The sequence below is a fragment of the Rhinoderma darwinii genome, chromosome 3 (assembly GCF_050947455.1).
Source record: "Rhinoderma darwinii isolate aRhiDar2 chromosome 3, aRhiDar2.hap1, whole genome shotgun sequence".
In the NCBI taxonomy this organism is placed as follows: domain Eukaryota; kingdom Metazoa; phylum Chordata; class Amphibia; order Anura; family Rhinodermatidae; genus Rhinoderma; species Rhinoderma darwinii.
This window is the reverse complement of record NC_134689.1, coordinates 154,486,440-154,501,266: the sequence shown is the minus strand read 5'-3', so window position 1 is coordinate 154,501,266 and position 14,827 is coordinate 154,486,440. Positions and strand designations below refer to the sequence as shown.

The 14,827-nt window shown below is 46.2% G+C and overlaps 1 long non-coding RNA gene across 1 annotated transcript in view; it reads left to right on the top strand.

Annotated features, from left to right (window-relative positions):
• The first annotated feature begins 10,529 nt into the window (after positions 1-10,529).
• Positions 10,530-14,827, top strand: part of LOC142747889 (uncharacterized) — a 118,855-nt gene continuing 114,557 nt past the window's right edge. The window contains exons 1-2 of the long non-coding RNA XR_012882082.1: positions 10,530-10,625; positions 10,836-10,937. This is a non-coding gene — a long non-coding RNA (uncharacterized LOC142747889). The remainder of the gene's footprint in view (positions 10,626-10,835; positions 10,938-14,827) is intronic.

The following is a 14,827-nucleotide window of genomic DNA, read 5'->3' as shown; positions in this document are numbered from 1 at the left end:
GCGATTAACCTTAGCGACCGTGCAACCCCGGGCGAACGCATCCCCCAACCAAAACAGCAAGGCCACCATCCTATCATCATCCGAGCACACATCCCCCAAAGATCTCACCCACTCCTCCCATTGCCTCCATCCAGCCGCATACGACGACCACGTCGCACTGGCCAGTGAACGTTTAATCAATGCACCTGCCGCCTGGATACCAGCTCCCACAGATGACTGGGACAGTCCACCCCTGTTAACTCCGCGTCCGGGACCAGCTGCCGGAAACGATCCCACTGCGAGCGAGAAAGCGCGTCAGCAATACAATTCTCTACCCCGGGAACATTTAAACTCAAACAGGAAAGCACCAACTGACGCAACAAGCGAACCACTGGAGGGGACGACGCCGAAGTATTATTTATAGCCATCACCACCCCCAAATTGTCGCAATGAAAACGCACTTTTTTGTCCCGGAACCTGTCTCCCCAAATGGTGACCGCCACCACGATGGGAAACAGTTCGAGTAGGGCCAAGTTACGCGTCAGTCCCGCCTCCACCCATGCAACCGGCCATTTTCCCGCGCACCATTGACCTTTAAAGAACGCCCCGAACCCCACCGCCCCAGACGCGTCAGTGAACAATTCCAAATCGAAGCTATCTAACGCCCGGGACATCCAAAGAGAGCGCCCATTATACTGTGCCAGAAAATGGAGCCAGACCTGTAAATCTTCCCTGTGCTCTGCAGCCAGACGAATGAAATGATGGGGTTCCCGAACCCCCGCCGTCGCCGCTGCCAACCGCCGACAAAAAACCCTGCCCATCGGCATGATGCGGCAAGCAAAATTCAACTTCCCCAATAAGGACTGTAATTCACGTAGCGTAATTTTCCTAATCCGACACGCTCGCTCCACTACCAACCGCAAATCCCCCAACTTATCCTCCGGCAATCTGCACTCCATTGCTACGGAGTCGATAGTAATTCCCAAAAAACAAATGGTCGTCACCGGACCCTCAGTTTTTTCCACAGCCAAGGGTACACCGAACTCCCTTGACACCCAATTGACCGTCTCCAACAAATTTGCGCAAACCCCCGAACACGACGGGCCAACGCACAAGAAATCGTCGAGATAGTGAATAACTGATTCCACCCCCGCGACCTCCCTGACTACCCATTCCAAAAAAGAACTAAACACCTCAAAGTACGCGCACGACAACGAACAACCCATGGGAAGGCATCGATCAATGTAATAATCCCCTTCCCAATAACATCCCAACAACCTCTGGCTGTCCGGATGAACCGGCAACAAACGAAACGCCGCTTGAATATCAGTTTTTGCCATCAGAGCCCCTCTTCCGTAACCACGTACCAACGCTACCGCCGCATCAAACGACGTGTAGACCACAGAACAGAGATCCTGGTCAATGCCATCGTTAACCGACGCCCCCTTCGGGAAGGACAAATGCTGAATAAGCCGGAATTTGTTACCTTCTCGTTTTGGAACCACCCCTAACGGTGACACCACCAAACCTGGAACTGGGATCGTGCTAAAGGGGCCCGCCATTCTGCCCAGATCAATCTCCTTCCGGATTTTTTCCGAGACTACCCCCGCATGCTGATATGCCGACTTAAGGTTGCGCTGCGTGAAAGGGACCTCATGCAAAGGGGGCGGAATAACGAAACCGTAACCAAAACCTAAACTAATCAACCGCGCCCCCTCCTTATTGGGGTACCTACTTAGAAAGGGGGCCATCTTTATGAGTTTCACCGGAGTCTCCCCCATAACCAGACGCACCGCTGGCTCCCCCTTGTCGTTTACCCTTCTTAAAACATTTAGACGCTCCATGTGACTGCCCGCTGCAATGTGAACACGCATGCTTGAATTTACACGTCGCTCCAAATTTGCACTGCCCCTCATTGAACTGCCAACACGTCCCAAATTTTGAACCTGAGGCCTGACTACCCCCGCCGGAAGTTCCTGCTGCATTCCCGCTCCCGGGAAAGGACTGCCCCTGCTTATAAAGTGCCGTCACTTTCAACCATAAGGCTATGTCCTTATGGTCCCACCGTATATTCGGCCGCACCGCTTTCCTCTGCCGAAACTGCTCATCGTAACGAAGCCAGGCCTGGCCCCCATAAACCCGATGCGCCTCCCCCACCGCATCCAAATAACAAAACAAGCCGGAACAATTATCTGGCGCCTTTTCCCCAATAACGCTCGCCAAAATTGCAAAAGCCTGCATCCAATTGACGAACGTTTTTGGAATCAACCTGTACCGTCTCTTTTCTTCCTCATCCTTTTTTGTTTCATCCCGCTTCACCTTATCTAAATTAAACTTCTCCAGCGGAAGCAAGGAAAAAATCTCCACATACTCGTCCTTCCAAATCCTTTCCTTTACCTCCTGCTTTAAATGCGCCCCTAACGGGCCCTCATAACAAACATAAACCTCCCCGCGCGCACGATCATCAAGACGCACCCTATCAACCTCCTTTGGCGAGTCTGTTTGAACCGCCGCCACCGCTGCCCCGGCATTCAACCCCCCACCGTTTTGACGAACCGGAGCGCTTCCAACACTGCCCCCCCACACCGCGGCCGGCGCCACACCTGACGATTCTTGGGAAGGGGAACCACCTAGCCGCCCCACTAACACTTTTAAACATCCCACTAACTCCGCCAAACTATCCCCCGCACCCGCCTGTAGCGACGGGACCCCCGACTCCGCCGCGACGCCCACCGCCTCGACACCCTCTACACCGATACCCGACATCAATAAAGCTGGAAATGGTAACGTAGGTGTCAACTCACCAGGCTGCCCAGGGGCTGTGAACCCGTCAGCCGGACCCCCATGTCCACGTGGAGAGGCCCGCCGCTCACCGTCCTCCAATGCTCCGGACTCCCTCTGGCGCTGTCCGCATTGGCAATGTGTGCACGGGGAATTCCGATTTTCGTCTGAGTAAAGGGGGGTGACATCGCATCATCCAATTGGCCGAGGTCCAGTTCATGCCTCATCCGTCCCGCTGAACCAGCTCCAAGCTGTTCCGTCCCTGGCACTCCAACCACCGACCTCATCCTGCGACCTCCGGTCGTTTCCACCTCGACGACACCATGAGCCGACCCTCTGGCTGGCACATCACCATGCAGGGTCGCCGTTGCCCTTCCGCCACGTGCTGAAGAAGGAGAGGATGTGACCGGAAGTGAAGGCCGCGTCCTCCTCGCCGCTGCCGCCGGGCGCTGCCGCGTTTTGGGATTCCTCCCAGGACCAGACGAAAGAGCAGCGGCAGGCCGCCCTGGGGTCTGGCCTGCAGGGTCCACTGATGGGCTCCTCTTGCGCCGCCGCGCCCGCGGGATGTCTTCAGGACTCAGCCTTGCGGGCGGGCGCGAGCGCCTCGTGCTGCGCGTCACGCCGGGAGTGCCAGCCCTGGCCTGAGTCATGGGGGAAACGGGCTCTCCTCTTCTCCTGCCCGACCCCCTGGTACGCCGGTCCTGTACCTCGGCCTGCTCCAGCAGCCCAGCGACCACCGGCATGACAGAGCGCTCCCCGCTTGCTCCAGCCGACTCTGCTCGCTCCTGGACCGGAGCGCCCGATTGTCCCTGCAGCAGCGTCGCTACTCGTGCTCCGAGCCATCCAGGACCCTGAGAGGCTGCCGCGGCCCGCAACAGCTCCATAGCCTCCTCATCAGACGCAGCAGGGGTAACAAACATGTTCCTGCTTCTGTGTCCTGGCGAAGAGAGGGAGAGCACAAACAGGAAACAGGTACATCCCCTTCAATCCCCACCCCTTCTCACTCAAGCCCTCCTGCTGTCCCCCCCCCCCTTTCCTCTCATAGGCCAGCCAACTCTGTGTCCCTCCCATCTATTTTAGTCATGGAGGCCTTCCCTTATTCCTTTTTTCTTCTTTCAGTACGGCCTCTTCTGGAATGTAATTTATACTAATGTTTGCTCAGATAATGAAATCAATATCATTCTTTCAAAAGGGGTTATCGGGGGGGGGGGGCAAAAGTTGCATTGCATTAATATTTTTATGTGAGAAGAAGTCACTTACTAATGTACTTTATATTAAAATTCGGTAATAAATAGTGCAGTTCAAACCCAGTGAATTGTTCCCAGAAGTCCTGTAGCTTTTCTGATATTGATGACGCGCCGACTTGGCCCCATGTGACTGAGGGCTTGCTTCCTGTGCTGTTCGTGTCGGTGTGTTATCGAGTGCATGACTGCAAGAGGCTGTCACATTGCCTATTGCTGGAGTCCCAGAGCAGAGCATCAGATAGTTCTTTGCTCGGGACTCCAGCCCTGCTCTCGACGTCACTGTCCATTTATGGACTGTGTATTCAGGGGTTTCCTATCGCTGGAGTTCCCGAGCAGAGCATCAGCTGATGCTCTGCCGGGGGACTCCAGCACTGCTGTTAACGTCACTGTCACTGTCCATATATGGACAGTGATGTTGGCAGCAGTGCTGGAGTCTCGAGCAAAGAACTAGCTGATGCTCTGATCGGGGACTCCAGCAATAGGCAGTGTGACAGCCGCTTGCAGGCATGGCATTGATAACACGCCGACACGAACCACACAGGAAGCAAGCCCTCGGTCACATGAGGCCCTGTCGGTGCGTCATCAATATTAGAAAAGCTACAGGACTTCCGGTAACAATTCAACGGGTTTGAACTGCCCCATTTAGTACTCAATTTTTAATTAAAGTACATTAGGAAGTGACTTCTTTTTACATAAAAATATTAATGCAATGCAATTTTCGATCCCCGGATAACCCCTTTAAATAAAAAAATTGGCAAATTTATCAAAACTGTCTAACAGCAAAACTGGCCTTATTGCCCATAGCAACCAATCAGAGCTTGACTTAATTCCTTAAACTGAGCTGGATAAATGAAAGCTTCACTGTGATTGGTTGCATTGAGCAACAAGGCCAGTTTTGCTGTCAGACCGTTTTGATAATGAGGCTCATTGAGTTACAATTTACGTTCATAGAATCTTTTGTTCACATAAAAATAAATCGGTGGACTAATAACAGCAGAGGTATCCGGTAATGTCACCTCCCTAGTTACAATGGGGTAGCAGTTCATTCTATGTTTTAAGTTGAGGCTATCTTACATTGTGTGCTGAAGAAATTTTGTTACTAGCATTTACTTGGCTCCCATAGAGGTGTCTCCCAGGACAGTGTCATTTATTTGGGATTACCCTTTACAAGCTATTGCTGACAATTTGGTTTAAATTACTTCTGCATGGCATGAGTGTGCATTCGCTGTAAATCCGGACACTGTCCTCTGTAATATGAATAGTAAAGTGTCATATATTAAACACAAGAAAATCCCTGTCCTTGAAGTACTCTGCAAGTTATGTCTACATGGGAGTCAGCCCGATTTAGATTGACTGGAATAAGGAGAGCACCATCTCAGAACAGGTGTTAGAACCGTGAATATGCACAGTAGGTGAGAACTGTGTGAACTGGCACTTCATTCTGACCTTTGTCATTATAGTATATTTAAAAGCATCTATTTAAAAAAAATCTATTTGAAATAAACCTCTTCTAAGTAGAGATGAGCAAATTACCCAAAATTAGTTTCAGGTCCTGTTTGATCGAATCGGTCGTCAGATTCTATTCGGTCCGAATAAATTCATTGTGAATCAGAGTGCCCCAATTGCCCTAAAAAATTGTGTATGACACTCTTAGGTCTTCTAGGACTGTATTCAACCCATTTCAAGCTATTTAATGCCAAGACAGCATTAGTAATGTCAAAATGACAGCAACATATATAGCTATGAGTAAACGGATGGTAGCCAGTGTTATCAAACAGCCTGTTTAAAAACACACTCCACTGTCGGATATTTTAGGCAAATGGTACAAACATTATCTTTTCTTGGGGGGCAGATGCCCGCCAGTGTTTATACACACACGGTGGTATCAAAAGAAGCAGCAGCATTTTGACAAGCAGTGGCAACAGGTTTGATGATATTTTAAATTAAAAAAATAAATAAATAAATAAATAAATATAAATATATATATATATATATATATATATATATATATATATATATATATACATATATATATAAAACGGTGCTGTATAACTGCTTGATGCAGAACAACACTCACATTTTTGGTGGTACTATTAGATATATGCAAAACACTGAGTGTCACCACGTCCTTGACCTCTGTATCAGCAGGCAGCAACATGCTTTCCGCCCCAGGATTTAAATTAAAATGTATGTATTTGAAAATAAAAGTCACTTGAACACAGACTGAAATATCACAGTGCTGTATATAAGCTTGAGGTAGACATTTTTTTAATGGCACTGATAGATATATGCAAAACAGTGGGTGACGGCACGCTATCAGCACCAGGATTAATATTATTAATTAAAATCTGTGAAGATTAGTGATTCATAAATTAATGTAAGAATTGTATAGCTGCAGCAGCATTCACTTAAAGCAATGGCTGCCTGTGCCTGCCTAACTATCTCACTGATACTGACTGACTCTAAAATCTATCTCTATCAAATTACTGTAAGGGTATGTGCACACACACTAATTACGTCCGTAATATACGGACGTATTTCGGCCGCAAGTTCCGGACCGAACTCAGTGCAGGGAGCCGGGCTCCTAGCATCATAGTTATGTACGACGCTAGGAGTCCCTGCCTCGCTGCAGGACAACTGTCCCGTACTGTAATCATGTTTTCAGTATGGGACAGTTGTCCTGCAGCGAGGCAGGGACTCCTAGCATCGTACATAAGTATGATGCTAGGAGCCCGGCTCCCTGCACTGTGTTCGGTCCGGGACTTGCGGCCGAAATACGTCCGTCCATTACGGACGTAATTAGTGTGTGTGCACATACCCTAACTCTATCAATTCTCTTCTTCCCACTATAAGTGCGGATTTACACGAACGTGTAATACGTCCATGCAACGCGCATGATTTTCACGCGCGTCGCACAGACCTATGTTAGTCTATGGGGCCGTGCAGACAGTCCGTGATTTTCATGCAGCGTGTGTCCGCTGCGTGATACGCACGACATGTCCTATATTTGTGCGTTGTGCGCGCATCACGCACCCATTGAAGTCAATGGGTGCGTGAAAATCACGCGCACCACACGGAAGCACTTCCGTGTTACGCGCCTGATTTGCGCAACAGCAGTCAATACAATGATTGAAAACAGAAAAGCACCACGTGCTTTTCTGTTTACAAACATACAAACAGAGTGTCATAATGACGGCATATGGTGATGACACACGGAGCTGTTAAGTGCCTTTTGCACACGCTCGTGTAAATCCGGCCTAAAACACACACTGAAACGAATCCAAAATCTCTGTGTATTCTTCGTTTCACTCTCACTCTCTGTTTGATGTCCTCTCTCTCCTATCTGTATCCCAACAAAGCAGCAGCATTTCTTGGTTGGGCTGTTTATAGTGGCTATGACTAATATGACTGTTATCTAATGAGTCACCGCTCAAGGTCATGTGATCCTTCTCTGTCTTCTTGTTTTCTTCTGATCTGTAAAATGGCAGCCGCCATTTTGAGCGATTCGTGTGAGACGCTTCACAAACATTGTTGATTTGCTAAAATCCCAAACTTTTGGGAAATTTGTAATAAATTAAATTTGTGTAGAATTAAGTCGCTCATTTCTCCTTCTAAATTTAGGTTCACATACACCTGGTACAGTGCACCATGTCTCCATCTGTGATTAACCTTCTACTTATAAGGCAACTTAAAGAGGCTCTGTCACCAGATTTTGCAACCCCTATCTGCTATTGCAGCAGATAGGCGCTGCAATGTAGATTACAGTAACGTTTTTATTTTTTTTAAAATGAGCATTTTTGGCCAAGTTATGACCATTTTTGTATTTATGCAAATGAGGCTTGCTAAAGTCCAACTGGGCGTGTTTAAAGTAAAAGTCCAAGTGGGCGTGTATTATGTGCGTACATCGGGGCGTTTTTACTACTTTTACTAGCTGGGCGTTAGGAATGGGAGTGTATGATGCTGACGAATCAGCATCATCCATTTCTGTTCGTTAACACCCAGCTTCTGGCAGTGCAGACACACAGCGTGTTCTCGAGAGATCACGCTGTGACGTCACTCACTTCCTGCCCCAGGTCCTGCATCGTGTCGGCCACATCGGCACCAGAGACTACAGTTGATTCTGCAGCAGCATCAGCGTTTGCAGGTAAGTAGCTACATCGACTTACCTGCAAACGCCGATGCTGCTGCAGAATCAACTGTAGCCTCTGGTGCCGATGTGTCCTCGCTCGTCCGACACGATGCAGGACCTGGGGCAGGAAGTGAGTGACGACAGCGTGATCTCTCGAGAACACGCTGTGTGTCTGCACTGCCAGAAGCTGGGCGTTCTGAAGAGAAGTGGATGATACTTCTCGTCAGAACGCCCAGCTAGTAAAAGAAGTAAACACGCCCAGATGTAACGCACACAATACACGCCCAGTTGGACTTTTACTTTAAACACGCCCAGTTGGACTTTAGCAAGCCTCATTTGCATAAATACAAAAATGGTCATAACTTGGCCAAAAATGCTCGTTTTTTAAAAATAAAAACGTTACTGTAATTTACATTGCAGCGCCTATCTGCTGCAATAGCAGATAGGGGTTGCAAAATCTGGTGACAGAGCCTCTTTAAGTTCCTTTTGACAAATCACTGGAAAGAACTATATTAGTTTAAAATCACTGAACAGGCCATACTAACTCATAAGGGCAGGTACAACACCTCCCGGCAGGACGCAGACAAACCACAATGCTACATAGAGGGAGATTACACAGGTGCAATATACTGATGAACACTCTCACGCCTACTATTCAAGAGGGGGGTGGCTGCTTAGTATTATCATTGCACACAGATATAGATTTTAAAAGTGTGTCAATTACATGGTTACATGTAGTGCACCATGCTCGCATACAGCCTCAGTGGCGTAGCTATACGGGTTGCAGCGATCATACTTGCGACCGGGCCCCAAAACCAGGGGGGCCCGAGGGCCCTCTGTAAAACAATTATATGAGGCTGCTGCACAAGCAGCATGAAGTTGAACTTGAAAGAAGTCCGCTGCTTTCAACCAGTAGACAAGAAGTCGCCCACCAGCTATGACGTCTCCTGAGACCTTACCGGGCGCAGTACCTGAAGATTGCAGTTCACGCCATTTTCACCGTGATTAAGAAAATCGCAGGAAAAATGGCGTGATATTGCCACATGGTAGGCTTAGATACGTGGCCCATGTGTGATCCTGTCTGATGGGCCCTGTATCCAAGCCTACCACATGGTAGGCTTAGATACAAGGCCCCAGAAAACAGTCATCTTATACTGTATAAGATTACTGTCTGCTGGGCCCTGTATCTGAGGCTGCGTTCACATCTGTATCAGGACTCCGTTCCGTCGTTTTGACGGAATCAATAGCGTAGTCGACTACGGTATTCATTCCGTCAAAACGACGGAACCCCTGCACAACGGAGACAAGCGTAAACCATTTGCACCGGATCCGTCACCATTGAAATCAATGTTGATGGAAACGGAAACCTCTGGTTACCGTTTGTGCCAGTCAGGGTACCGTTCCGACTGAAAATTTTGACGGAACGTCGGAACAGAGCCCTGACACAGATGTGAACGCAGCCTAAGTCTACCTTGTGGTAGGCTTAGATACCGGGTCTAACAGACAGTATCACACATTGGCCCTGTATCTAAGCCTACCACCTGTGTTACTAATGGGTTTTTGTGTGTTTGTGTTTTTTGATAGGTTCGGTTTTTGGACTATGTCAGATTCGAGGACTTCTTTGATGACGGCTTTTTTTATTTTCAATAAAATAGTTAATAAGGGTTGTGTGGTGGTTTTTTATTTCAATAAAATATTTTTTCTATGTCTTTTTTTTTTAAACTTTATTACTACCGTCCTAGTAATGGCCGCTGTCTGATTGACAGCGTCCATTACTAAGGTGAGTAATCATGTACAGGAGATATGGGAGAGATCCTCCAGCTCACCTGACACTTGGCATGTGTGTCGTAGACATCGCACGGAATCTCGTGTCGGCACACGATGGGTGAAGACAGGCAAGGCAGGGGGTTGAATCCAGCGATGTAGAGGATAAAATGGAAACTTATTCCAAGTTTACTAGGTATCAAGGTTTAAAAAGGTCCAATAAGAAGGAATCCTGGTGTGCAGACAGGAGTGTGTATCGGTCCAGTCTTGGGGCCTACGCGTTTCAGACGTTGTACACGTCCTTAATCATGGCTGTTTGGTGTTTGGAAACTGGGGCTCTGGTTTTATGTGTATGAGTTCCGGTTTTGCAGCTGACATGCTTGATTGCGTTTCAAGATGCAGTGAGTCACTGGAGCGCACGCCAGTGTGTTCTGGTATTCAGCAAGATATTAGTACGTCATAGACTACATTCTTGGGGTATTCTTGAGGGAAAGGGAAAAGAAGGCCTGGGGAGCGAGAACATGCATGTTTTTATCTGATGGCTTTGTAGTTTTGCCATCAGCAGGTTTGGAGACATTTCATCTGGTGTATTACGTAATGTCTAAAATTTTTTGTTTGCGTTCCAGGTCTCATGTGTGCTGCTGGACCGCAGAACAGGCCAATCAGAGGCAAGAGCACCCGACAGGCCTCCAGTAGTCAGCTGGTGCTCCGGTCTGATGTAGTGCAAGGTGAGTATGTTTGACGTAGTTTCTAGCGAGAAACATATTTTGATTCTTAGTTGGTGAAAGAATGTAAGTGTGTTGATTAGATTTGGACTATACAACGATGCACTATGTAAATACGATAAGTTAATGGCATGTGACCTTATGGGGCGGTATGTTTGAGGCTATGTTGTTGACTATTGTGATTGTTTGTATGGGCCTTTGTTTGATTTACAGGTTTCTATGCAAGTCTGGAGAACGACCGACTATATGCATGTAAGAGATCCCTCTACCCTGATTACGTTGCTGACGGCTGAACTGCTCCGATGTACGCTATGGGTGAGTAAATTCTTTTGCATGTCTATGGAGAGAATACTTGACATGATTATTCATGGCTTAGGGTTAATATTTTTGGTTGGTTTGTTCTGTATGGTGTTGTAACCTGATTGTGGAACGGTAATCTTGTAGTTGCCTAGATACATAGCCTATGGCGGAACTATACTTATGTTAGTGTTTTAGCATGATTTTATAGTAAAGTTCATTTTGGAGGAGGGGCCCTCAGTTTCTATGCGCTGGATCGGAAATTTGGAGTGCAGGGAGTGCAGGAAAAATGAAGAAAATTGAAATAAAAGGAGAAAAGTGGCTAAAAAAGTCGTAATATTGTGTGGATTGCATTACAAAAAGCACATGTTATGTATGCAAGAATACTGTTGACTTATATGTACAAATGGAGAGAGATCATTTGTGTAGGACAATTAATTCTGACATGGATGCAACTGTAAGAGAACAAAGTATGTAATGAGTGCACGGGCTTGGATTAATACTGGAACATGAGTTCTTTCTTGAGATTAAGTCCCAGTGGGAACCTTGTTTTTAATCTGTATATCCAAAAGGCCTCTCGCAGGTGAGTTTTGTGTTTCAAATCGCCTCCTCGTTTGGGGAGATTAATTTTTTCTATAGCGAAACATCGGAGAGTTTTTGTTGTTCGGTTATGGTAATGTATGAAATGTTTGGAGGCACTTGAAATATTTATGATATTTGGATTTCTTATGTAGCTGAGGTGTTCGAGGATCCTAATTTTTAGTTTTCGGTTCGTGCAGCCTATATATTTTAATATGCATTCTGTGCATTCAATGACGTAAATAACAGACTCAGTGTTACAATTGATGTAATTTTGGATGGTATATGTGTCTGACTGTGTGGAGTCACAGAAGGTTTTTGTGGGATAAGCATATTGGCATACCTTGCAGGGATGCTGTCCACATTTATAGAACCCTTTTGTTTCCAGCCAGGTTGATTTAGTCTCATGTGACGTGAATACGGATGGTGAGAGGATGCTGCCTATTGATGGAGCTTTTCTCGCTATTATTTTGCATCCTTCCTTTAGGATGGACCGCAGGTCACCATCCTCCATGAGGATGGGTAGGTACCTGTTTACTAGATGTTTTATTTCCAGAAACTGGTTGCTTTGCTGTAGGACCAGTGTCGGTTGGTTAGAATCCAGCTTACTCAATTTGTGATGTTCTAGAAGTTGGGCTCTTGGTTTTTTGGTTATGATATCGCGCGCTCTGTTGAGGGACCATAGTGGATAACCTCTGTTTCTTAATCTTGTTGTAATTTGTTCTTGCTCTATGTTGAATTGGTTGGCTGAGGTGCAGTTTCTTTTTGCACGGTGAAATTCTCCAACTGGGATAGCTTTAATTGTGTGTTTGGAATGGTTGCTCTTGGCATGTAATATGGAGTTTGCGGAGGTAGGTTTCCGATGCGTTTGAGTTGAGATGATTTGACCTATTTTTCCCTCTAGTTCTAAGTCTAAAAAGACTATTGACATTTTGTTGTAATTGTAGGTGAACTTGAGATTGTAGGGGTTCTGGTTGAGATAATCGACGAAGTTTGGAATAATGTCGATGGGTCCCTTCCATATTAGCAGGAGGTCATCGATGTATCTTCCGTACCACTCGATGTCTTTGCCATGCATGTTGTTGCTAGAAAAAATATGTGATTCCTCCCACCACGCCATCACCAGGTTTGCAATTGATGGGGAGAATTTGGCTCCCATAGAGACGCCTTTCAGTTGGAGGAAGTATTTGCCATCAAATTGGAAGAAGTTGTGCTTCATTAAGAACATCAGTACATTTAGGATATAAGTTTGGAAATTTTTTTCATAGGTACTGTGTGTCTGGAGGTGGCTTTCTAAAGCAGTGTAGGCTACATGATGGGGAATGGATGTGTAGAGTGAGACAACATCACAGGTTAGCCAGGTGTAATCATCGTTCCAAACTTTGTCTTTTAGGGAGGTAAGGACATTTTTTGTATCCTTTAAAAAACCTGGAGTTTGCTGGGCCAGGGGCTGTAAAAGAGTATCGAGCCATTCGGATAATTTTTCTAATATCGATCCTATCCCTGAGACTATGGGTCTCATTGGTGGAGGGTTGATTTGCTTATGGGTTTTGGGTAGAGCATGAATTATGGGAGTGATATGTTGTTCGACATACAGATAGTTGAATTGTTTCTGATTGATGAACCCCCCTTGAAGACCTTCGTTCAGTAGGCTTTTCATTAGGAATTTTATTTTGACTGTAGGATTTGTGTCAAGTTTTTTATAAGTATTCTCATCAGATAGCATGTCTATTATTGATTTTTGGTAATCTGATTTGTTCATAATAGCAATTCCTCCGCCTTTGTCTGCCATTTTTATCGTTAGTTCTTTGTTGTCTTTCAAGGACTTTATTGCTTTTTTTAGGCGGGTAGGCATGTTGGGTTCTACATGGTTGGCTTTGAGTCTATCAGCTAGGTTCTGTAGTTCTTGTTCGATGATAAATTGAAATCGATCCATGGATTCTGTTCGTGAGTTCACGGGATAGAATTTAGGATTGGAAGTAGTGAAGTTGGGGGCCATCATGTCTGTTTGCTCCGGACTTTCTGTCTGTAGACTTTCCAAACATGCTAAGGTTCTGTGTTCTTGGAAAGAAAATTTAGACATGAGTTGGTGTTTATTTTCTTGGAGATCAACGATGGAATGGCTTGTGGATGCTGTAATTGTATTGGGGTCTTCTGTTGTGGTGGAGTCTACGTTGAGAAAATATTTTTTGACGGTCAAATTACGGATGAATTTATTTATGTCTAATAGTGTACTGAACAAATTGAAGTTGTTGTTAGGGGCGAAGTTGAGGCCCAATGTTAGGACTTCTTCTTGTTCTGCCGTAAGAGGAAAAGATGAAAGACTCGTTATGTTGGAGTTTAGTGATGTTGAAATTTTCGGGACCGGAGGTGACGGGTTTGTTCTTGATAGGGCCGATTTGTGCTTCCTCCCGCCCCTCCTTCCTCGTTTTTTGACGATTGTGTAGTATCTTCTTGTCTATGGTAAAGACGAGGATATATTCCACCAATATCTTCTTCTGAGAAGCCTTCTGCAGAGTCAGGTTCCGTAGAACTGAAGCTTACTCTGCTGGGTATGTCTCTGTATCGTTTGTATTGTTGATTACGTCTTTTCAAAATGGGTCTGGGTCTGGTGAAATTACGTTCTTTCCTATTCCAATTATATACTTCGTTGTTCATGTAATCATGAGTAATCATGTAATCATGTTTTCAGTACGAGACAGTTGTCCGGCACCGAGGCAGGGACTCCTAGCGTCGTACATAAGTATGATGCTAGGAGCCCGGCTCCCTGCACTGTGTTCTGTCCGGTACTTGTGGCCGAAATACGTCCGTCAATTACGGACGTAATGACCTTGTGTGAACATACCCTTAGTGTCAGCTGGGGCAGAGCCTAACTCTAACCCCCATTATTAACCCGGCACCCATCACCACCACGGGTTTCGGGATGAGCCGGGTGCGATCCAGAACCCGGCTATCTGTAGTGATAGTCGCGCATGGGGGTTGCCGCATGCTGGGAAAGTGCTGGTGCCAGAAATTGAAAAAAAGGGAAAGAATCTATATATATACTGGTTGAAGAGGATAAACGAAGGACCGCACATCCACAATATTAATCAATGAACATGAACAGGATGTTCTTAGTAAACACTTTGATCAAATTGTATAAGCCCACTTGCCACTTAATGGCGACCTCCAATAAGTGGGTCCCTACTCTATTAGTTGCAGCACCGCATGGCGTTGCCCGCCACCACAATACCGCACCTGCAGAGGGAGCAACCTAGATATTTATTTATTGATGCATTTGCAGCAAGGACAATGGATTTTTTTTTTATTAAAGGGGTTGTCCACGCACA